At 38.6% G+C, this 25379-nt stretch overlaps 1 protein-coding gene and 1 long non-coding RNA gene across 2 annotated transcripts in view; both read left to right on the forward strand.

Annotated features, from left to right (window-relative positions):
* The window catches only part of LOC311441537 (uncharacterized protein), a 340215-nt gene that overhangs the window by 50222 nt on the left and 264614 nt on the right, over positions 1 to 25379 (forward strand). The window lies entirely within an intron of this gene.
* LOC311441538 lies at positions 8198 to 17755 on the forward strand. The gene is made up of 2 exons (XR_014696021.1): positions 8198 to 8280; positions 17398 to 17755. It is a non-coding gene; the product is annotated as an uncharacterized lncRNA (long non-coding RNA).

Here is a 25379-nt window from a genome sequence, read left to right on the forward strand (position 1 = left end):
TGTAAAGATAAGGTGGAAAATATGGAGGAATAGGAGTGTGTCATCCTATTTTTGTGAGATCCCTCAAGACCTCTCACTTTGACTTGAATTTCAGACAGAAGATTGTGTGCTTCTGCATTATAACACTTCAGAGTAGCCTTCCCTTCTCCAAAGAACTTCAGGGCCTTAGAGGGAAGCAGTTGTTTCTCTTTGAAATACTGCCATTAGAGAAATGCTAGTGGTAGCCCTTCAAAGGGCTACAAATTCTTCTTCAAGCAAAGCTGTGTTATTCTTCAGCAATGAGAGAAAAGAGTACTTTGAAAATAGCTGAGATCACCTGCAGAGATGTTGCTCGCCAGGTTATAAATGGTATTTGTTAGTTGTGGAGTGGCAAAGCGTGCAATAGAAATGCCACCAAAAATCAGAGTCACGTTGTGCTAATTGCTGCTGGAATAGGCTCTAGTTCTGAGCTTTCTAGTGAGATTGTTTGTTTTTCTCTGTCCTGTGGGATATATTTTGGGTACAATAGCTATCTATTCCTGACTTCTAGTACGTAGAAATGTAAATAGCATTGCCCGCGTATGTTCTCCTGGCAGAATTCAGTTTCTCTTATTGCATACTTGCATATGGGTATGGTTGTTTATTTAAACTCAAAATAGGCAGTGGAGCATCCTAAGATCCTGAACTATGAATGTATGTTTTTATCTTTCAAATGAATACTAAAAGAATGATAAAATATATTAATCTTAGCAAAAAAATAAAAAAATTTAAAAATCACCCTAGATTGTATGAATATTCTAAGTAGGATCTTTAAAGCATTTCTGTCATCTGAGGAGAATACTGGTTATTGAATACTGGTTACTGATGCAGATCTATTGAATGATTTATATCTTGAATCCAGAGGCTTTTTTTTTTTTTTTTTTTTTTTTTGAGAGAGAGAGACAGTAAAAATCTCCTACAGAATTTATAAAAAATAATTTATTTATTTTGCTCCTCTGTCTATTTCTAGAACAAGTATAAATCTGTCAGGCATAACGGTGAGTTACCAGGAATTAACCACTGTTCCAGTTTGAGGATTTCTGAGTCCCAGTTAGGCTGCCCTGTGATACGCCCATTTCAATAGAAGAGACTTCCCAACACAGCCTTATCACAAGTTTACATACAATCAAATGCTATGAATGGCAGAGGGAAATTGGTGTAAAAGGAGTTATACCATGGTATTTTGGTGCTTCCTTTCAACCTAGATATACTCAGTGATGCGTTTTCCTTCGTTTCACATATTTCTCCTGACACATTACTACCAAGCTGCTATTAAACAAACTCATTGTGGTGAGATAGCTTTTTCTCCTTATCACTTTGCTTAGTAGAAGACTGATTCTCAACTTCTAATGCCTATTCCTTAAGATACGTCAAAGGAAAGGGAAAGGTGAAACTTATCTATCCTGGGCTACTCATCAAGGTATTACCATCTTTTTTGAAATCCCCTTCTTAATTTGGTTTGCTAGTGCTGAGCATGTATGGAAGTTGAGGCTCAGTGATTGCATAATCTCTGTAGGTCAGTGCAACAATTACTTTGGCCTCCTTGCTCTGGCAGTGGCTTTCTTGCTTCTGCTCTTCTACTCTTAGAGAGAAAACCCCTGAAGGAGCCATTAAACTTTACTTGTGGTGTTCTGCACAGAGTCCTCCTTGTTTTGTTTGTCTTTTGTTTGTATGTTTTAATTGTGGGAAGGGGGGAAAAAAGGCTAAAAGCATTAACATAAATATAATGCAGTAAAATTGAGGTCAGTAATCTTGATTTTGTAATTTTGGATAAAAATTTTCTGTTGCTGAGCATAAAAACAACCACAGTGGAAATGACTCTGTTTTGTGTGTTCCCTTGTTTTCATCCAATCAAGAAAAATTGCTCTTTCCTTTCCTAGTTCTCTGAAATAAACTATGAAAACCATATTTGGTATTGCAACATGCAAAGAGATGATTAGCTATTTGGCTTGCTTGTTTAACATGTCTTTCTGGGGACATAACAGGTAATTAAGAAGTAGTAGGATATTTGTGGAGATTGTTTTCTCTGTACCAATGCTTGCCTAAAAACAAGTCTGCAAATATTTTGGTCCATTTGGAGAAGAATACAACTTCTCTTGCTCGCTGGATTTTTATTTACTTATTTTAGGTTAGGACAAGAACCAAGCTTGTAAATACGATTAAAATCTGATAGTTCAATTTTATTTTATTTAACATTTCAGGCAGATATCCAAAAGGGTATAATAACGTGTCTGTTTTTTCTTCGTCTGTGTAATTCTTCTTTGCAAGCTGTGTTGTGAAATGTGTTTTAAGCAGAACTCTCCTCAGAATTAATGGGGTAGTCTACTTAAAATCAATGTCACAAGATGGTCCTACATATTTGCATATCTTAATTATATAATTTAATTGTGTATCTTAATTATTACATGATTACATGCCTTAAATATGTAATTACAACTACTTATGCTAACTGCATGACCAAAAGCTTGAAATTAGAGTGTAATTACAGTACATATAGTAGTTGAACAAGTGATTTAGCTTTTTGTGTACTAAATATAACTTGGAAATAAATAATAAATTCCACACTTTGCATAATTATTCTCTCCAAAAATTGTACCAGGAAGCTGGTAACAGCATAGCCAACAAATGCTTCATTCCTCTTTACCTGAGACAAATGTCTAGCTTGACTTTTATACTGCATACCCTGCCAAAGCGAAAAAATGATACCTACGTTGAGACAATTCACCCCAAAAGTGTTACTTAAGCAGTTATGCAAATCAAAAAAATAAAATAAAATAAAATAAAATTCTACGTGATCTTCACCCATAGTATAAATTTCTTAATATAAGTTTTGTGAAACATATTTATTGGGCATGTATTCTGATTTTAAAAGATGTGGTATATGAAATGACAGTAATCTCAAGTCAAGATGAGTTACCTCCTTTAAGCAGAGCTGAAATGTGTTGTGTAGATCCAGTAAGTCAATATTTACAACTATATATAATAGTGGCTAAGCTAAGGAAAACCACTTAAACATAGCTTTCATTGTACAGTCATACCAAAATAATGTGACTTACCCACCCTTGATTATTCAGAAACGCTGGTGATCATGTCTGACAATTCCTTTAGGTAGCTAGTGACTGTGCATATTACCCAAATTATCATGGTGAATTAATAGACAACCTGGAAAAGAAGAAGAGTGGGTAGCAAGTGAAATCTGTCATTTGAAAACCCTTCACTGTCTGGAAGCAGTTTGTCTCCTTGTGTTCTGTTTCAGAAAAGTTTTTAAGCTGTAAGACACCCGTGGCATACTTCGTTCTCTCTCTCTTCCCACTCCGCCTTAAGATACTGGTGTGCCCACAGCTCCATGTTTGCAGAGAGTACACTGCTGACTGGTATTTTTCCACCATGGACCACCGAGTTGGGGTTGTAGAAGCATTTGTCCAGGGATTTTGTAGAGGAAGCTAAGTCCACCCTATTCTGCCTGTCTGATCTATTGCAAGATGGATGGCTGATTCTTCAGCTTAGCTTTAAAGTATTTTAAGAACTTTACAAGTATTTTAAAATGGAAGGCACAGATGATGTTTACAACTATTGCACCTGAAAGAAAAAGAGGTGTAGTATCTATGTTTTGCAGAGTTATCAACATTGCTGTTACTGGCAATTTTCTGGGGAGTAAGCTTCTTTATAAGAGGTTTTCTGCAAATGTGGAGTGACTTCACTCTCCTACAAGCAATCTCAAGCAACTCAATTTTCCTGTACCACAATTTTTGATGTGCACAAAGATATGATATTTCTTTTCTTTAACGCGTAAGTATTGTAAGGGCAGTGGAGATTGCAAGACCTCAGTAGGGGCTGTGTGAATACCTTTTATAGGTAGGGATGAAATAGGGGAGATGGCTAAGGGCAAAACAAGTGTTCCTTCTCTTTCTTCACAAAATCAGAGCTGGCTGCTGTTCCTGTATGAAGCAGTAATAGGTTGTTGTATTCTCCCTTCAGGCAGCTGCCACCAGCCCTACCTCCTGCTGTTGACCCAGAGAGCAACTCACAGAGAGGACAGGCCTTCCTAGGGAGAAAGGGAGAGGTCTGGAGCCCCCAAATGGCAAAAATCATTTTAACAAAAAAAGACTAAGATTGGTCATTTATTCACCAGGGCCATCGCTTTGCTGCAAAGAAAAGATCAGCAGGAAAATAGTGCCTGCTGTGCTTTAGATCTGAAATGTTCCTTCGTTTCTCAGCCCTGTGTGAGTGGATCTATTTGTGTCTGCTGTCCTCTGATCGTGACAATTGTATGGTAAGGGTTATATAACGTTTCCTGTTTTTATCCAAAGTGAGGTTGGTAACTGAGTAGCAAAGTGTAGAGTCACTTCAAATCCCATGTCTTCAGAATGTGTTAGGGGTGTATTTCAGATATCATGGCAATACTGGTGAAGTTACATAGCGGAATGATTACAGAACTAACTGTGCCATTTTCAATAAGATGATTGCTTAACTTCTAATGGAGCTGCACATTAAAAAAGCTTTGGGTTGAAAATCTCTCTCTCCCCCCCCCCCCCTTTTTTTTTTCCTCCCTCACTGATGACCTCAGAATACCTGTGTGCAGAGATTTGTGACTGGTGTAGGAGTGGTTTCAGAGAGCATCATTTGTAGTTCATTGGTGCCCATGGAACAGTAAGCAAGGGACTTATGAAAGAGCTCGTAACTGGCTTCTGCCAGCATTTCAGTGAGGTGTATTATGCCATAATTTTAGAGATGGGAAACCAGAAGATATGACAGAGAAGATGTCAGAAGCATCTTGGGGAGTTAAGAATATGAATTCATTGGACTTACTGAATTTTCCATTGGGGAAATTTGTGCTTTTCCATTTGGAAAAGTGATTTTCCTCAAGTATCATAATGAGCCAGTGGAAAAAGCTAGGACTAAAAGATTTTCAAGCTTCATAGGAGAAGTGGTGATGGTGAAGCTTACATAGCTACTGCAAGCACCATGGGGCTTGTCACCACTCAGGATATGCCTCAGGAACTTGTGCATGTCAGTTTATGAAACATATAACACTTCATATTCTTGTAATGTCCACTGAGTTTATCCTAGAACTCATCATATGTTTGAAACTAATATGTATTTGCATACTTCTTTATTGAGAAGCTCTAAGAAAGATGTCTAGCTATTATTAAAAACTATGCTTGTTTAGAGTATGTAAAAGTAAGGCCATTTTAATTCTTTTTTTTTTTTTTTTTTTTTTAAATATTCTTAGTGATTAATGAAACCCAGATTGACTAATCACCCCCCAAACTTTAAAGCAAAAATATCCTTTGTGGATTAATAGCCACCTATGAGATTTTTCTGACATACTGGAAATTTCTGCAGGAAAGCCAGGGGCTCACAGAAGGATGTCGGGATTAAAAAGGAAACTGTTCTATGATTATATGGACTCTTCTCAATCTTGCACCTTCCGTGGCTTGTTCTACTTTATTCTTATCCCATGTTCCACAAGCACTTGTGCATGAGAGTTATCAGATTACTGCTTAATGACAAACATGGCCCAGAAGTTTTTTTTCTCAGTCTATGGTATTTGTTTAAATAGCCACATGGTGATAGGATTATAGAATATCCCAAGTTAGAAGGGACCTACAAGGATCATCGAGTCCAACTCCTAAGAGGATATTTAAATCCTCTTTGCCTATCAATATTATTACATTTACAAATAAAAATTGAACACTTTGTGGGGAATATGGCGTAGGACTCTTTGTTGTGCAGGTTCCCAAGACGGTTTCTGTACCTGATGCATAAAGACCTGCTCAGCTGCCTTAGGTTTGTAAAAGAATCTCTGCTTCATTTACACTGTAGCTTTGTAGGAAACCACAAAGTACTTTCCCATCCTCAGCAAAGCTGGTTTGTGACTAAGATTATGAAATATGAAAAGCTTATTGATAGATGTTAAGAAATAAAAATCAGAGCAGTGAAGGCAAAAAACAAGACTTGCAAAATGTTGTTGCCACATGCTAAGCTTTGTAGGAGGTATCTGAGTGGATTAAGACACTTATAATTGCTTGATACTGGAAATCTCCATCTCAGGTTTAAAAAAAAAGAAAAGAAGATTTGGAAATTTTTATAACATTGAATTTCTCTATTAATTAGGACATGAGCCATGTAGTCCAGTAGTTAAAGCCAACTGCTTGGCAATAAGAAGATCGTGGTGTTCTAATTACGCTGTTTGGATAATTTTCCATTGTCTTTGTTATTTGTTTATTTTGTTCACATGTGTACGGTGGATGCTTTAAAACATGAAAAGCAAATTTAAAAGTTTGATCTACCTAAAATTTGCCATACCAACTCTAGGTGGAGAGAGCTTATTTAAATTTTATTCTTCTAATTTTTCATTCTCCCTTTTTTCCTCACCTGTTCAGGTGTTCCAATAATAGTGCAGATTTGGAGATCTCTGTTCTTAATGTACTAAACAGAGCTGATCTCCCTCTCTGTGAAGGAACAAATGCTTTTGGCTCTCGTGGTGCTATATTTCACAGAATCACAGAGAATCACGGAATTGTAGGGGCTGGAAGGGACCTTGAAAGATCGTGTCCAACCCCCCTGCCAAAGCAGGTTCCTTACAGCAGGCTACCTGGGTAGGTGTCCAGACAGGCCTTGAATATCTCCAGAGAAGGAGACTCCACAGCCTCCCTGGGCAGCCTGTTTCAGCACTCTGTCACTGTCATCATGAAGAAGTTCTTTCACATGTTGGTGCGGAACTTCCTGTGCTCAATTTTGTGGCCATTACGCCTTGTCCTGTCCCCACAAACCACTGAAAAGAGGTTGGCCAAATCCCTCTGTCCCTCACACCTCAGGTATTTGTACACACTGATGAGATCCCCTGTCAGTCTTCTTTTCTCCAGGCTGAACAGACCCAGGTCTCTCAGCCTTTCCTCAAAGGAAAGATGCTCCAGGCCCTATATCATCTTTGTGGCCCTCCGCTGGACTCTTTCCAGGAGATCCCTGTCTTTCTTTTACTGGGGAACCCAGAACTGGACACAGTACTCCAGGTGAGGCCTGACCACAGCAGAGGAGAGGGGGTGGATCACCTCCCTTGACCTGCTGGCCACACTCCTTTTAATGCACGCCAGGATCCCATTGGCCCTCTTGGCCACGAGGGCACACTGCTGGCTCATGGTCAGCCTGTCATCCACCAGGACCCCCAGGTCTTTGTCCTCAGAGCTCCTCTCCAGCAGGTTGTCCCCCAGCCTCTACTGATACGTGTGGTTGTTCCTTCCCAGGTGCAGGACTCTACATTTGCCTCATTTGGTTTCTTCCTGCCCATCTCTCCAGCCTGTCCAGGTCTCGCTGAATGGCAGCACAGCCTTCTGGCGTGTCAGCCACTCCTCCCAGCCTTGTGTCATCGGCGTACTTGCTGAGGGCAGACACTATTCCTTCATCAAGGTTGTTGATGAAGATGCTGAACAAGACTGGACCCAGGACTGACCCCTGGGGAACACCGCTTGTCACAGGTCTCCAGCTGGACTCTGTGCCACCGATCACCACCCTCTGAGCTCGGACAGTCAGCCAGTTCTCAACCCACCTTGCTGTCCACTCCTCTATCCCACACTTTCTCAGCTTTGCTATCAGGATGTCATGGGAGACAGTATCAAAAGCCTTGCTAAAGTCAAGGTAGATGCCATCCACCACTCTCCCCTCATCTACCCAGCTGGTGATGCCATCATAGAAGGCAGCGAGGTTGGTTGAGCACAACTTCCCCTTGGTGAATCCATGCTGACTACTCCTCATAACCTTCTTCTCTTCCAATTGCTTGGAGATGGCATCCAGAACAAGCTGTTCCAACACCTTTCCAGGGACAGAGGTGAGACTGACTGGCCTTGTAGTTTATTTCCCAATGGCCTGTTGCTAACAGGGTTCTTAGAGTCGTAGCCCCAAGAACACCACCTTATTGTTGCATCTTCTTCTTAGGATAAAATGTAGTTTACTCTGCTGTCTTTCTACTGAGAGATGAACAGAGTTACACTAGTATTATCCCAGTCACTGTGGTCTTGAACCTTGCTTGATTTCTGCACTTGAACTTTTCATTCTTCATCAAGAACAGGTAGTACTGGGGAAAGGGACTTGTCTTTTAACTGTTTTGAGTTAATAATTGAGTTAATAATCACTTCTGCTCTGGTTCACAGGAAAGGACTTTGAATTCTGTGGCACTTGAGTTTGCTTGTTTGAATACAGCAGGAAGTGCAAACCAACAGTAGCTAGAATAAGAGATGGAATCAAACAAAGTCATTTAGAAGTGTAAGTAGTATGCTTGACATCACTAATTGCGTAGCAACATTAATTATTCTTATAATCAAATAATACAGGTCAAATAATAGGTCAGAGAACTGATATGTCCGTAGATATTCTGTACAGTGTGCCATGGTTAGCTGGTTCCAAGAACACACAGTACTGTTCCAATTAATTGAGAGAATAGCTTGATACTTCACAGGTTGGAGCAGCCAGATCATTCTAAAGCAGTGATTATCTTCACTGCTACAAAGTGTGTTTAATTTCAAACTTAATTGTATCCACATTTCCGTTTCTAATTAATCCAGATATAGAAATGCTACAGTAACCGAACAGCGTGTTCTTTGAGGAAATATAAGATGGCACACTCCTACGGCACCAAAGTAATCTGATTAAAGAGATGTTTGTGTAACACAGGTCTTTAAAAGTTAACTAATTTATCATATGCTTACTATTCTTGTGATACTCTTTAATTCTAAAGATGGGATGAGAAATGTTCATCTTGCTGATTTTGTTTTTGAATTTCCACTGTCTCTAATTTGTCATGGAATTTTCAAAGGTGATTGAAAAGGTAGTCAGCTACTTGGTAGCTTACATTTTTGAAAAAGGCAAGAATCCAATTTTCAGTATGAAATTTCCACCACTGGTGTCTTCATGAGAGATTAAATGCACTAATCTTATAGTTAACAAGGTGTGCCTCTGCAGTCTATAGCATGCATTTCTAAGAGGGTTCCTGCAGATGGCCAATATTCACAAGAAAGTCAGAATGGTCTGTAAAAGACTAGGGACAAGTTTTTTTACCCATGATTTTGCGCATACTGAGCTGAAGGACTTCACATACTCCAAGGTAATGCATTGGTTTCCATGTGTCTGAACTGCACTGAAAAAAAACCACAGGATTTATGGGAGTGCTGTCTGTGATGATTGCTGTCAACAGGGTGTTGCTGTATTTGTTACCAATGTTACCTTGGAAAATTCAAAACCTGGCAGAAATGTGCAGTTTGAAATAGATCTGATATTTCTTTGTATCTAAAAGAAAGCCTTTTGTAACAAGCAAGCTGAGTTGTTGTGTCCCCCCACCACCTCTCCCCCATCTTGAAAAGCTGCATGCGCAGTCATTCTCATGGACAGAATTGTGATCGGTGCTTTGGGGGTTGATTTGGAAGTTCTGGCAATAAAGGCCCACCAGTGTTTGCTCAGGGGAGAGAAGTAGCAAAAACTGTAATGCTGACACTTCCTGTTAGTAATGCTAGTATGAAGTAAACCACGGTTAGATCTTTAATAGGGGATTGAGGTTGGAGTCGAGTCTCATGGGTGGAACCTGTGTGATTTGAGGAGACTTTGTTCATAAACTCTCAAAGGGATCCTTAGTTACCACTTGATACAAACCTAACAAACAGATTTTTATTGCCCCGCCCCTTCTCAGCAGAAAAGAGCTTGTGTATCCCCTTCCCAGCTGAAAATCTCAGTCCTGATGACATGCAGATAGTGGGAGGAGGGGAAAAAAGTCAGAAATGGCTAGAGAGATTGGATGATGGACTGAAAGATCTGGAGACAGAACTATGACAGAAGAACTGATAAATGCAGCGAGGGATTTAATTTCATTTCATCCAATGAAACATCTTTTTGGGGAAAAAAGGCGCTTTAGTGCTTATTTAAATTACTGACATTGAAATTCTATGTCTGAAAAGCGTTTTGAGTTTTAGAGAAACCTGACGTTTTCCTTTCAACGTGTAAACCAAACAACAAGCTGTTTAATAAGAAGAGAGCACCACCTTGTGTTAGAGTCTCTATGCCTTGTAACACCCTATGTGAACGTTTACCCGAAGAGTTCAATCAAAGAACAAACATTTACTTTTCTTATATAGCGTTCTTGTGCTTGTGCAGTAGAAAGCCAAGAGAGACAAAAGATGCAAGTGCAGAGGTTAAGAGATGGATACCTGGACTAAGCGTCAGAATTCACACATCAGTGCATACACTGACAAAGTTTGGGTTGCTTTGTGAATTCAGATTCTTATACAAAGTTCAGATTTCTGGGATCCAATACTGTTCAGAAGAGCTTATTCATTAAGTAAAATTAAAGCATATGCAGTATGCACTTCGAGACGTAATTGAATGTATGCACATCTCTGGTAAGCAGTAATGAGCCTGATGACTCTACTAAGAGACTGTTGTTTGCTGCATGTACTGAATAATATCTCCCATGGTGCAAATGTGTTGCCATGTCTTCACTGAATCAGACATTTAAGAAAGTATCTCAAATCTATCCATTATTATTAGGATGAATAACTCTTCAGATCCACAAATACTCATATTTTAATATATATATTTCTACTGATTTTTTTTCTTTTCCGTGTACTTCATTACCTTATCGTTCAGGTGGTGTATTCTGGGAGGGTGTACGTCATAGACTATAATTAATCTTTAATATGATTTTTTGCTTATTAAAAGTAAAACTTTAAAATATTTAAATGTACCGACTCTCACAAGGGTAGGATAAAACTGATACGTTCTTGCCCATAATGCATTAAAAAAAAAAAAAAAAAGAAAAGAGACGCTTTAAATGTGTCAGTACACCAGAGTTCTTTACTGAAGTATACAATCTTCTTTGGTGACCTTAAGAAAAATGGATTCAAAAGCAAAAGAGCTAGGAATTGTATTTTCAGCATCTTTTAAAAATGGAAATTTCAGATGTATTTTTTTTTGCTTAGATTGCAGGGGAAATAAAACCTGTTTTAATAGCTCTAACTTATTTTTTATCAGTATTGCAATAAACAAAAATACTTAATCTTTACTGATACAGGAATAGTAGATATATTGCACATTATTTTAATCTTTAGAGAACAAGCCAGGGAAGCATTCCCAGCAATATTGTGTTAAGACATTACAGTGATGTACACATAACCTAGGAGAACTGTGTTGCTTGACCATGGATGTATTTCATCTTTATTGTCCACATTCAGTTAATCAATTTAAATATGGGTGATGTTTTTTGCATTGCTCTTTAAGCTCCACTGCCCCGATTCTTTGCTTGTGAAGGAGACAGGGAAGAGTCGAGGATCTCAACTATTTTATTTTATACAAACCTACGTTGATCATATTTCATTTGCTGTAAAGTAGAATATTCTCACAGCCAAGTTATATCAGGGCTGTCATCTTTTTAAGATGATGCACATTTCAGCAGATTCATTTGCAGTTTTCTAAAGAAGACTTAATCTATAACTCTCATTTTGCATGGGTAATCTTTGCTTCTTGTAAAGTCCTTTTATAGATGGACCAGTGTTCTGATTAGGAGTTTTCTGAAAGGAACTTAGCTCTTCCAGTATGGAAATGAACCTGGAGAGAAATATCACCATATGATGGAGCCAGTGGAATATAAAGAATAAATCTCTGCATGCCTAAGTTGGTGTGTGAATGTCTGACTCTAAACTGAATTGGATTGTATGAAGGGAAGCAGAAAAACACGGCAAAATCAGTCTCTGAAGTAAAAAGACTGAAAGAAGTGAAGAGGAATTTAATGTATTTGGATTAAACATATTTCATAATGAATGAAAAAAAATAGATGTAGCATGAATGAAAAACAAAAATCTACTTCCATGAATTATGCTAGAGATTGCAATATTTAAGCTCTAACATACTTTTCAAATAATTTAAAACAGTGGGTAAGTTTCAGAATTAATTACGTGATCTCAGAGAAAGAGACATGATATTTATCATGGTCCCAGCAGTGAATACTGCATGCATACAGAGTCTGGGTCTGTATATAGTTATGCAACTCTTGCTTTGAGTATTTGCCCTGAACCATATAAACTAACCACAGTGGTTGTCAGGCTACATGTGTGTTCCCTGCTGTTCCCAGAATCCCAGCATGTGTTCCCAACATGTGTTTCCAGAATATCCCAGCTGTATACTATCAGTTCTGCTCTGAATCCTTTGTAATACATCAGATAAAGCCTGTTTTCCCACCATGAAGGCATGATAGATTGATGCTTTTGGCGAAAGGAGACAGAGATGCTGCAGGTTTGGCTGAGCATTCATAGTCAGTTGGAATGCCTGACTTTGTTATCATGGCTGCATCTTTAGAAGTGCAGGAAATTCAACTATTTTGTACAGCACAATATCTTGGACAAGTACGTTTGAATTTCCTGTGCAAAGATGTCATAGATGCCTACTTTTAGAGAAGTAATTGAAGCAGGTATATAATGGCTTAGTAAGATTCTTTTAGATCAAAAAATTGTGAAGAGCTTAGCTGTAAGAAAACGTTTCCATTCTCATATTTTAGAATCATTACAGATCAAAATTAGTTGGTTCCCATTACAAAAACATTCTCATTTTGCTTGTTTGCTCTAGTAATAAAGTACCTCTAGTGCTTTAGAGTTTGCTATGGCTGATAGTGAAAGATGAGAAAATATAAAAATAATCTTGAAATAAAGGGGATTTTTCTTACTTTCATGAACTGTTTACAGCTGTACACAGTAAGGGTTCAAAGAAGAGGAGAATAAAAATCCTACCATAATTATGTAATGTTCAGATGTTTATTAGGATAATTTGAATACATTAGCTGAGACAGTATCCTGTTGGTAGGGAAACTAGAAGAGAGATATAAAAGCTAATTCAATATATTAGCTTTGAAAGCTGTAAGAGGCCACTGTACAAGTGTGTACAGTTAAAAAAACAAACAAACAAACAAATAAACATACAAAAACCATAAAAAACTAGTCCTTTGAACTTAAAAGTTAAAAACAAAAACCAGACAACTATACATGCATTGAAATCAAGATACTGTTTCTCCCAAGATGGCAATATAAATTACAGTGTTCTCCTATATGTCCTGATGTATCTAACCTGCAGTTCAGTATGAGAAATATGAATGGCGTGTTTGGAGGTGAATTTTTCATATTAGATCTGTTTGGATAATTGCTGAGAAGAAAAGTCTTGTCATTAGCTAAAGCTATCTCAGACTTCCTTTGGAAGAGGTGACTCAGGTCTAGGACAGCCTGAGTCCAAAGTACTGTGCAGCAAAGTGGCTGTGGTCTTTCCTTGGTGTGCAGGAGATGTAGATTCATTTTTTGTTTTCAGTGAGTGTGTGGTCTTCCAGTCTCTCTAGGGAATACCCTCTCTTACTTTTTCTCTTCTTGTCATCCCCACCTGCTTTGCTCGGGTGGCATGGAGAAAACTTTTTTTTTTTTTAATAAAAATTGAAATTTAAGGAGGGAAAAATCCACTTGTCATGCAACTCTGCACAGGATATCTTCCACTACTCAACTTTGTCACAGATAAAGCAAGAATGGAAGCAACGAGTAATGTCTTCCTTGTATGGGATTGTCTTGTCTCCTGTTTCTTGCAAAGACATGCAAAACAGCACAGGAAACATGGAGCTTATTCCCGGTGGTAATTGCTGTCTTTTTACAGTTGTCCCAGCATGTGTTCATGATATAGCACAGTTAGGGAGATATCTGGAATTGCTGGGACTTATTTCTGATCAAAGCTGCATGCAGAGCTTAGTGAGCAAAGATGAGAAACATTACATTGTCTGGTGAACAATAGCATGCTTGGAAAAGTATCCCTTGGGGAAACTTGCGCCGATGGAGCACGTTGCCCAGGCTGCTGCTCCAGCCTGGAGCGCTCACCACGTGGAGATGTGAGGCTGGCTCTCTCTGCTAAACCACTCTGTGCAAGGAAGAGCTGCTTATGGCATCCCCAGGCTGCATTTACCTTACAGGGCATGGAAGACCTTGGTCATGTTCTCCTCAGGTTCTTAGATATCACCCTTTGGCTGCACACCTTGGCAGGGAAGCAGGTGTCCTGCTCCTTGGTGTCAGGCTGGGGCTGGTCAAGTTGGCTATGATTGCACCACAGTTTTCTTCATCTGCTTTATCGTTTGCTTGTTCTTACATTTTGGGGACAGGAAAGCAGTTTAATTCTGTGCTCCCTATGCTCTCTGCTGCAGTCACTGTCGTGGGACTAATCTCAACTCTCCTGGCACTCAGAGGATGCATGAAGGATGACAATGAGCAGCAGGGATTTGGTCCCAAAGGTTATCCATTCCAGGGGTTTTGTCCAACTGGCTCCTTCCTGGAAAGATAACCTTCACTGTTTTAGCAGTACATATTTTCTTTAATGTTGTTGGCAGGTTCTCTCTGTTCCACAACCTGTTCTCTCTGTCTTTACCTTCCAGCCCTGGATGCATCTGGTCCTGTATTGGTTCATAGAGAGCAGACTTGTGGTGGGCTTTTATTTTCTTCTGCCAAAGGATTTTTTCAGCATCTGCTGCTGAAAGTTGCTGGAGTAAACAGCACAAGCAATATTTCATTGTGGAAGTGGTGAGGGTTCATTTTTGATACATATACCATAGCCTTAAGAGGAACAAACCTTGTTTGGATATGGAAAAACTCAGTGTTACTCTGCACTGCAACAGCTCAATATACAAACGGTTTATTAATGCTGTTTAGTGTTCACAGTCCTTCCTGCATTTTAGCCTCTTGTCCTGCTGTGCCCAAGACTGTCAACAGTTAAACAACTCAGTGACCACCAACTTCCTTGCCTTTGTCAAAATTTGAGAGGTTCCCTTTTAAAAATGTATGTTTAACTGTTTACTTGCCTGGAAGTTGTAGGCTAAATCCTTAATTTCCTATTGTTCCTGGTCCCGTTTTTGATTCACATTTTTTTTTTTATGAATGTGCTTTTAGTCACTGTCTTACTTCATGGGCTACACAATTTTTTTTGTGTGTATGATTTCAAGAGACACACAAGAAACAATAATTTGGAAATTCATTACAATGCCAGGGTTTATATGCTCTCATTAAGCATTAATTGGTAGTTGATGGCTATTGCTATTTTTAACACCATTAGTTCATAGCAATGTAATTAGTGATGCTAAGTACAGGATCCACATTAATAGCGTTACTAATTGTAAATCTGGAGATAGAAACACAAGATGACTGGTTAATTTCTAGGCAATATCTCATGATAATTGGCTACAGGACATTTGTGCTGAAGTAGAAAGGTAAATAATTTAAAATCTTTTCTTGTAGTTTATGCTGTACTTTGCAACAGTAATATAGTCTGTTGCCCATGTTTTAGTTGTATGAAATACAATGCCATTAGCATCTCACAGCTTCTGCAGTTATTAATTTCCATGCTTCTGAATGCTTCCACATAAACTAGCAACTGTGAATAAAAAAAAAAAAAAAAAAAAAAAAAAAAAGAAAAAAACAGAAGCAATAAACTAACAAGTTCAAGGACGTTTTACAAAGCAGTGTCAAATAGGTAGAGAAGAGAGGAAATACAATTTAGGCATTTAATTATATAACACTTACGTGGCAGATGCTTACTGAGGCATTATTTTTTTTTTTCATGAGATTTATATTAGCCAGCAAAAAATTAGTTCTCTGGTTATTAATAACACAGTAATTGCAGTATTTAAATTCTACTGAGCTGGGTTTTAAACAATTTTTGCTTTAGAAACTGTCATAGGTCTTTAGATGTAAAAGTTCTTGTGTACAGATGTCCAAGTGCTTCTCAACACCTCTGTAAAGGCTTTTATAGAGCCTATGTATCCAGTGTAACTGAGTACCTCCTAAATAATAAAAGAAAAGTAACAAATCAGCATGATCTTTTCGGCTCCCAGCAAGCAGGAGTACATGTCTTGATTAGATTGTGAGTTATATAAATAGTATAAGAACTGATATTAGAGAGGGAATGGATGTGTATGAAAGTGAGGCTGAAAAAATTAATGCTGCATCTTTACAGCCTTACTGAGACCTCATTGATTTCCATGGAAACCTTATCATTGACTTCAGTGGGTCTCTTTAGTCTGATGCTAGAAAGAGTGTTTGACTGATAGTGAGGTGCATACTCTGGTCTCGGTGCCATGGCGCTCGCCAACGTTGCCTGCTGGTCAGTGATGCTTTACTTTCAGGGGATTGTAACTGCTTCATGATTGAGACAGGCTTTAATTTGGAGCCATTTTCTGTGGTTAGGTAATACTGATACATGCTTCCCCAACCAGAGCATGTAAGGTGGGTGGTGCTAACACTGCAAATACGGATCTGCTGTAGATAAACCAATAAATCTGTAATATATAGTAAAAGCTAAACTATCAAGTTCTATGCGTGCAATTTTTTCCCAGGATTATCCTCACCCCTTCCCTGACAGCATAGTTGGAAGCCTAGAAGCAATACAGAAAGATAGGTGTCCCCACTGGAAAGTATTTCCCAAGATCCCCTAAACTGATTTTTTTTTTTCCTTTTTTTTTTTTTTTTTTTTTTTTTTTTTTCCCTGAGAATAGGAGAAACATTTTGTGTTTCTGTCTTTGTTGCATACCTCTCCCCAAGCTGTTTTGTGTCACCTGATTTGATGACTTACAAGATGAAGTTCTGAGGAAATAAGCCTTAGTGTGATGATTTAGTAAGAGAATTCCCGTCTCTGGTCATCACATGATTTATTTGCTTTTTCATAGCAACATTATTTCATGGAGATAAACTTTTGAAAGCAAGAACAGTGAAGTAAAGATGTTTTTGTAAACAATAGAGAGTATAAAATATTTCATTAGAATTTCTGTCAGGGATGTGAACAGTGTAGAAACTATGAAAATTGCAGTTGCTCTTCCTGTCATTTTTCTTACTTAAGCAAGGACATCGTGTGTGTGTGTGTGTTTTCCCAATCTGTTTACCAGACTGTTACTGATTCACATACAAGGAGTATGGACATAAATTGTCTTATTTCCATATTGCTTGTTTCTAAAATCCGTATGTGACAGCATACTCACAACAAGAAAGCTCTTTGTTTCCTCAATGAGACTGTTCCACACTTGTGTACTGAGAACACCTATTTTCTCTATTCTTGTACCTAAATAAATTGCTCTATTTTTTTCTTTCAGATTGCAAAGTCTATAGTTACTGGAAGGAGAGATGGGTTCTGTTATAATAAAAGGATTGTTGACTACATTTTCATTATAATGATGGCAATCCCAGATGACTTCTGTATATAGACTGAGTTAGCAAACAGTAGCTTTTTCCTTGTAAAATGATGACTTGGGTCTGTATACACTGAGTGTAGGAGGAAGCTCAGTGCTATTGCTACAGTGCTTAATAAGAGTCTTAATTTGTCCATTCCTTCATCTAGGTACTGCTTGTGAGCTAGGAAGGCACCATTCCCTTGCCCCATCGTGGATGCTGGCAGGTCTTGTGTCTGATGAGCTCTGTATCCTTTATAAGACCGTTGTGAACTCAGCTGCAAACAGACATCTCAAATTAGACTTGTCGCATTTCTAACATATGTAGATGACAACATATGTAATTGATTTAGCATTGCATAATGTACAATGTATAATATGTTTTGTGTATGTTTACTTTAGGATATCTTTATTTCTGCAGGGTTTCATATCTCAAAATTTTCTCAAAACAGCCATTTAAATATTTCTGTGCTACTTTCCTCTTTTTCATTTACTAATGAAAATATAATAAACTTATATTTAAACTGACCGTTTTTGAGTGTAGGCTTTATATATGCATTTAATCACTGTCTGTAGTAGGTAATTTTCCTTAATCAAACTTGAATGATTAGACTACCCTTTTCTTTATAGGGGCTGGGAATAACTAAAAACTCTTTAAACCAAAGACTAACTTGTTCTTGAGATTTTATAAATGGGTGGAATAAAAGTTGATAGGAATCACTCCTGGTTTTACTTCTAGTTATACCGATGGATTGCTAAGCCAGCTTGAATTCTAGATCTAAAAACCTGTCAAAAGTTTAATGAATTTAACCGTTTTTGGCTTGTTGAGGCAGGTGAGGAAATTAGATGATTAGGGATGGATCAGTGGGGAAATTAGAATATTTTTATTTTCACAGGAAAGTCTGCAACTTTTGAATTCTGAAATTTTTGTGTGTGTCATTTAAACTTCCTTCATTTGAACGCATCAAATATCTTACATCATTTCTTGGTGACCCAAAATCAGTGTGTTAAATTGCATAGTGTGTAGTGGAGTAGTAGTGTTGATGGGTAAAATGTCATTTGGAAAAAACAAACAAAAAACCCGACAACTATTCAGTAATATAGTGTCAACATGAACTGTTTGCACTGTTGATGGAACAGCTTGTTTGCTCTATAACACTAGAGATGCCTTCCTTAGGAAGGCTTTCACATTAGGTTTCCATAGGGAAAAATGTTCTGTTGGAACTGAGTCCTTGTAGAGAGCTGAGGTCTGTAAGGGCCCAAGGATGCACAAACAGAAAATAACCTACATGTATGACAGAACAGAAGTGGTCAGATGTGGCTACATTGTTTGGAGGGCACAGTGAGGTGGGTGAAGAGGGTTTGAATGTGGTAACCTTGATGTGCAAGAAGGCAAACCCACAGCAAGGCCTTAACTGCCTCACGGCTTTTGTGTGGGTCCCTTGCCTGTAAACACGTCTGGTTTGGTGGGGTGTGTGCACAGAAATCTTTGTGTCTGTTATTTAGGACCTTCTGTGTATAAAGCACTATGAGGAAACTTTGTGGGCTTCATACTGGGCAGTCAAGCAATTGAAACAGGGCATGATACAGCAGGCATGCCTGTGGCCTGGACAGAGCTCTGTGGGGCAGCCTCTTCCCACTGAGGGAGTGTTGAGTTTGAGGACAAAGTGGCTTGCAAGGGGTTTGGTTATGCTATAGCTTGTGACTGGCAAGAGCTAGGTTTGGTTCCTTGCAGTGTCCTCTCCAGCCCCACTTTCCTAGAAAATTGCAGCTGTGGTCCTGGAGAATGTTCCAAGCAAAACTAGGGTGCGATGAATCTGCAGGTGTGCAGGATTTAGGCAGTTACATTGATCCATGACCAGGCTTCCTCAATACTGTGAAGGTACAAATAGCAATTGACTGATTTAAGGTTATGGCTCTCAGCTGTTACTATACTGAGACAAGTTCCCATCCTAAAAGGAACCAGCTGGTCTATAGAGTTTTCTGGTTTTCTTGATACTTGTCGTCTGATCACGGTTTTTAAAGTACTTACTGTGAGGTTTTGAATGATTCAAACTTTCTGTCTGATTCATAAATGATTTTCATTACTGATACTTACGAAGTGGTTTTTTTTTTTTTTTTTTTTTTTTTCGTTTCCTGATTATGAAAGACAAAACTATAAAGGTTTCTTTTCATTAATTAATACATTCTTGGGCTATGAATGCATTTTCAGGCTAACATCCTAACAAGTGCATATGATTGTTTTGTGATGTTTGTGTATTCTAAGCAGTTGTATAGCTGTATATTCTAAGCTATGTATTCTATTTATTCTAAAATAAATACTTAAGTAGGAATGACAACACTATATCAGTGTTCCACAGTTTCTGCCCTTTTCTAGTATAGTAACTTCAGGTCTCATAACAAAGATGCCAGCCTGATCCACACTGAAGCAGAGTTTACTGTGAACCACTGCAGAAACCTGAAGTGAAAACTAGTCCTTCGAGGAAGTCTGGTTAGGTTTAAAAACAAACAAACAAAACAACCCTAACATACAGCTATTTTTATTTATTTATTTATATATTTATTTATTTATAAGTATGGTGCTTTGTAAAGTGTATCAGCCTAGATGCTGATAAACTGCCTTAACAGGAGTAAATTTGAGTTGAACAATACATGTACAGTTGTTATTGCCATCTAGTGTTTTCATACTTTTATGGCATTGAATGCTCTCAGAGAATAGAAACTGTCTTGCAGCTTCCATCTGCCCTTGTTCCTATTTAAACTATGTTGGTGAAACACTTACCTTTGATTGGAAAAGTTCATTCAAACTGAACATTGCTAGCTTTCTCTTAGCTCTCTCTAGTCAGTATGAGACTTGTGGTGGAACAGTAAATTTCAGACTGAAAGTTGTAAGCAGTGTGTATATACATACCGTAATTCAATATAATGTGGCTGAGTACATGTGGCTTAACCTGGCAGGCAGCTAAGCACCACACAGCTGTTTGCTCTTCCCCTTCCCCATGGGGTGGGGGAGAATTTAAAAGAAAAATGTGAGAACATGGGTTCAGATAAAACCAGTTTAATAGAAAAAAAAATGGGAAGAAAAAAAAAGAAAAAATGAAGCAAGAGATGCACAGTGCAATTGTTCACCACCAGCTGACTGATGCCCAGCCAGTCCCTGAGCAATGGCAGCCCCCCAGGCAACCTCCCTTGTCTTTATTGCTGAACATGACACCACATGGTATGGGACATCCCTTTGGCCTGTTTGGGTCAGCTGTCCTGGCTGTGTGCCCTCCCAGCTTCTTGTGCAGCCCCAGCCTCCTCGCTGGTATGGCAGTACATGAAGCCAAAAGTCCTAGGCTCTGTGTAAGCACTGCTCTGCAGCAACTAAAACATCAGTGTGTTATTGACATTACTCTAATCCTAAATCCAACCAGCTACACAGCACCATACCAGCTACAGTAAAGAAAATTAATATTATCCCAACCAAAACAGGGACAGTATATACCCTGGGACAGTACCTGAATGATAGATGAATAAATTCTGTGTTTGAGAATTTTGTCTGAAAATATCTTATGGAGGATATAAATCTGAAGTGCTTGTACTTATCAAAGTAAATAATCCATGAATTACATGTATTTAGTGAATTCTCCTAAGAGTCCCCAAGAGCGCTCATCTGTTAAATCAATTTTGAAAAGTCCTCTGGGACTAACTAGTGAAGTTTTTGGTTTATAGGAAAGAACTTAAGTAAGTTAATGAAGTGCACTTTTTTAGTCCCCGGTTTTAGGAAGTATGCTTGTGTATAAACATACACGTTTTAATTCTACTGTTTTAAGAGATATTAGTTATATCTCGATGGCATTTATCTGTCCCAGTGAAGACTCGAGCTTTGTAGTGCAGGGTGTAAGATAGAAGTGCAGTCTGAGCTGTCACGAATCCTTGCCAGAGTTACAAGGGCAGCTGGGTTTTGCAGCCTGTGAGTAGGCCTGTAGAGAGGCTCAGCTTCCCTGAAGGAATCAACAAATATGTGAGGGTGGGAGGCACATCAACTTTAGCCCAGTCCCCAGCCTGGTGAGCTTAGGTAGTGTCGTTATAGCTTGTGGTTCCTTCTTGGCCCTTCACTGCTATGACCGTGGGCTGCTTTCAGTTTTGTTGACTGTTGCACAAACCTGTGCCACCAAGAGCTATGCTGTGGTGATGTTAGTATAAGAAAGCTTAATGCCATCATAGTTTCTGACAGCATCGTGTCCTGCTAAAAGTGACTAGTTGTGTGATCCCAAGAACAGGGGCTATAATTGAAAGTCATCCTGGGAGCATCTAAAAATCCTTGTGCTGTGCCGCAGGTTAAGCTTCAACTTCCCTGTAGCTTATAAACCGCTCTTAAGAACACTAAGAAATTTTCACCCAGAGGAGGATTACAGGATTGTTCAGTGCTCAGAAAGGCTTTTGGCTTATGTTGATTTATTACAGCTACTCCTCCATTTTTTTTTATTTTTTTTTTTCTATAAGCTTAAGTGTAGGAATTTAACAGAAATGGGTTGTCCCTTTTTGCCACACCTTGTGAAATAGGCACATTTCTTGTGCTTTGTGGTATAGGTTGATGGAATTACCATCTTAGAAATGATAAGCTCTTGAAACATCTCAATTAATGAGAGGCTTCTATAGGCCTTCTGCACAAGGAAAAATATGTTACTACAAATAATGAACCTGGCTTCCCAGCACTGCTTTTATGTAGGCAATATTAGCTAAACTGAGACAGAAATTATTTGATTTCTGTCCTTTTCCAAATTTCTGTGCAAACTTCCCAAGCTCAAAACCTTGACATTGTTTTCTCTTTTTGGCTGCAATATTAGCAAAAATAAAACCAAAATGAGAAATATCACTATAAGAATTTATTTTTTTTTCCAGCAATAAAAAACATTAGCATTAGATAAATAAGAAGCATTATCTTTTGTTTGAGGATTCTTCTTCATCACAAAGCTAGTTCTGTAGTTCTCAGTAGTTTCTATTGCTGTTGAGTTTAGAAAGAGTTAAGGGTTTTTAAGACACTCCAAAGTTAATAGAAGAATTAAGAGAACAAATTACTTTAGAGGTAAATTTGTGCTTGCCAACTGAACATCATATTCCTGTTTGTGCTGCATAAAGTACTTGGCTTTGAAGATCCCCCACCCCCCACTTTTTTTTTTTGGTAAAAGCAGGTGCGCAGGTGTATAAGTATCTCTCAGATTAGAAACTGGCTTAAAAAAGAATAATTCTAGATTTTTAACCCATTGTTCCTAGGTAGTAACTACTTGTCAGGTGAATAACAATTTACCAGTTCCATGTATGTTAACTTGCACACATTTTGTTAACATATGAATAATTTCCTTCACGTATACACCGGTGTCTTTTGTTTTCCTGCAGCAGGTACTTTCTTTGGCTGATGTACTTGGAAGCAATCCTTATCCTCATTCATTTTAATTGAGAGTAATAAATTTAGAGCTTTTATATGCACAGGTTGGCTTGGTTCCATTTCTAACTTTCCTCACCTTTGCTAGGAGCGCAGCCTGCTCAGGGCTGCATTGGAAGAGGTTCAGGACGTAGAACAGCATTCTTAGAGAGGACAGTATCTCGTGAGGAGCAGCCATCTGTTTATAGACAGGCTGATATTTCCACAGAGCTAAGATTTTGGTAGGCAGATTCTCCCTTCCCACTACTACCACTGAGAAACTGCTAATCAGGAAATAAGCTGCTTCCCTTCCCTGATTCGCACAAGATAGCAAGCAGTGCCCACGATTGTTTCAAGTTGTTTTGAATTCAGTGAGAGGGTATGAAAGCACTGCTGTGTTGCTGGCATTTAGGGAAAGCTTTCCAGGAGAAAATCTTGCCTTTCTGCTGGTTCTGTCCTTTAAAGTGAAGGTTATTGGCATAAAATAGAACCATTATGCTGTAGTTTCCTTACGGATATGGAAACACTGAAGTTATTTCTAAGGTTCTAGAAAATAAGAAATTTGAGTGAATATAAGGGAATTTTCCTGTTCCTCTTCAGTTTTTTTATGGGAACTCTAAAATGAACACCAAAAATTAGATGTTTAGTCATTTCATTTTTATAGAAACTTCTCAGTTTAATGTGCTCCTGCTATGGTAGAAGTCCCACAGACCATTTTATATTCACTTGTCATGTGGCCAGTTTAGTGCAGGGATAAGCTGGCAAGCACCAGCAAAAGCACGCTTGCAAGGCTCTGCCAAGTAGTACCTGCTGGAATAGGCTTTGTGAAGAGCAACAAGGAAATTGCTCCTTTTTGGTACCGTTTGAGTGTAAACCCATCAGTAAAATCACTGACACCAGCTAAAGTGATCTATGCAGCTGTGAGGATTTAACCTGACTGAAAGTTAATTTGTTTCAGAGTCATGCAGAAGTAAGTATATGACCGACAGTCCCTTCTTCTTTAGAAGGTTTCCTCTTGATGCATGACCTGGCAAGGGTGGCATGGGGACAGGGTTAGTCACAGTGCCTGCTTAGACAGGGCTGTCCTCTCTAGCTGGGAGCTGGCAGATTCTGAACCTGGCAGTGAAGCACAAGGAAGAGATCAAATGTAAAGCCTCTCTTCTTTGGTGACATGGATTTTCAGATGTACGTGTGGCATGGAGCATGCTTGCAGGGCAAATGCCTATGCTTATTCCCACTTCAGCAAAGGGGTTGCTTGGATTAGGGACAAACAGGTTAGTCTTCCAAAGAGAAATATTGCGCTGTGCCTAATCCCAGGTGTTTGGGAATGATTCTTCTCCTGTGTTCCTGCATCGCATCTCTGGTGGTGATCTGGGCTACATGCCACAGACAGACCTGTGTCATGGTGAGACAAACTAGGATACAGCCTCCCCTCTTAGATCGGGATTAGTGCTTCCATGCTATCATTAGTAACAACTTGTTTTGTCAGTAAAGGTATCAGATATGACTCAGAATACATAGAAGAAGCAGCTTTCTTGAGTAAGAAGGTATTATTTTTCCAGAGTCACTCTTCTGACCATAACAGCACTTAAATGCTGGGTGTTGAAGTCCAACAGCTGTGATAAGGCTGAATTGTTTATTCAGTCCCAGAAACAGCATTGTCAAACCATTTATCATTATCCTACAATAATAACATAGACAGTTCGTTGGGAGTCTTCATTAAATACTCCTACTATTATTATTACTGTTATTAAACTCACATGTGGTTACCTCATCCGTAGGGCCACTCGCATAGAAAGGTTGCTGGCACTGCCTCTTTAAATTCCTAGATTGTGTGAAAGGCAGAAGAGACTTTGCTTACATCCTGCAACATGTTCTGTGTGCTGCTGCTTTTCATACTTGAATTCACAGTTAGTGGTAAGGTTGATTCATCTCCTTTGCCTCTGTGAGGGAGCAGGGAGTGATGCTTTGTTGCTGAAACACAATGCCTCCCACACTTACTCTTGGGCTCCTGCCACTTAAGCACACACACCTTGCTCCTGGCTCTGCTTTAAGGTACAATCTATCTCCAGATTAGTAGGGGGAAAAAAATGAGATGAGGAAAGTACAGTCAAGCCTCTTGGAAACTAGTTAAACACTTAGAGGGGTATATTTAAAATAAAGCTTTCTGCAATCACCAAAGTACAGCTTTTATCATGTGTTCCTGGTCTGAGACTTCCTTTCCTCTTGATGGCCATTTAGCTTTTTCTGAGGAAGCTGTCTAGTATGAATTTCCCTCCTGTAAGTCAGTGCTTATTAACTCCTCAGCTGTGCTTTTCTTTGATTTTGTTTACCCTGGCAAAGCCTACTGGCTTTTGTACATAGCTGCCATTCACTTGGTTCAGGTTTTGCAAATGCATGTGCACAGTGCTACATGCAATGTACAAATACATTCTTCAAAGAAGATGTCAAAACAAGTTTCAGCTCATTTTCAGCAGTGTCTAATTATAGATACATAATTAATTCATCTGACATTTATCTTTCTTAACACAAAAGACCATACTTATAATTAAAAGCTATGTAATAGCTTGAGCCTTAGTCTATGAGAAATAAGGATATAGTTTAGAAAGAGCTGTATTCTGAAGAAATAAATATTTCCTGGTAAATAAAATGTAGGCTTTTCCTCTGGTTGCTTACAACTGAGAAATGTTATGCTTTGATCTCTAAAATGTAACTATCGGTATTCAGTAAATGAAAATGTGGCAA

The sequence above is a fragment of the Aythya ferina genome, assembly GCF_964211825.1.
Source record: "Aythya ferina genome assembly, chromosome: 9".
NCBI lineage: Eukaryota > Metazoa > Chordata > Aves > Anseriformes > Anatidae > Aythya > Aythya ferina.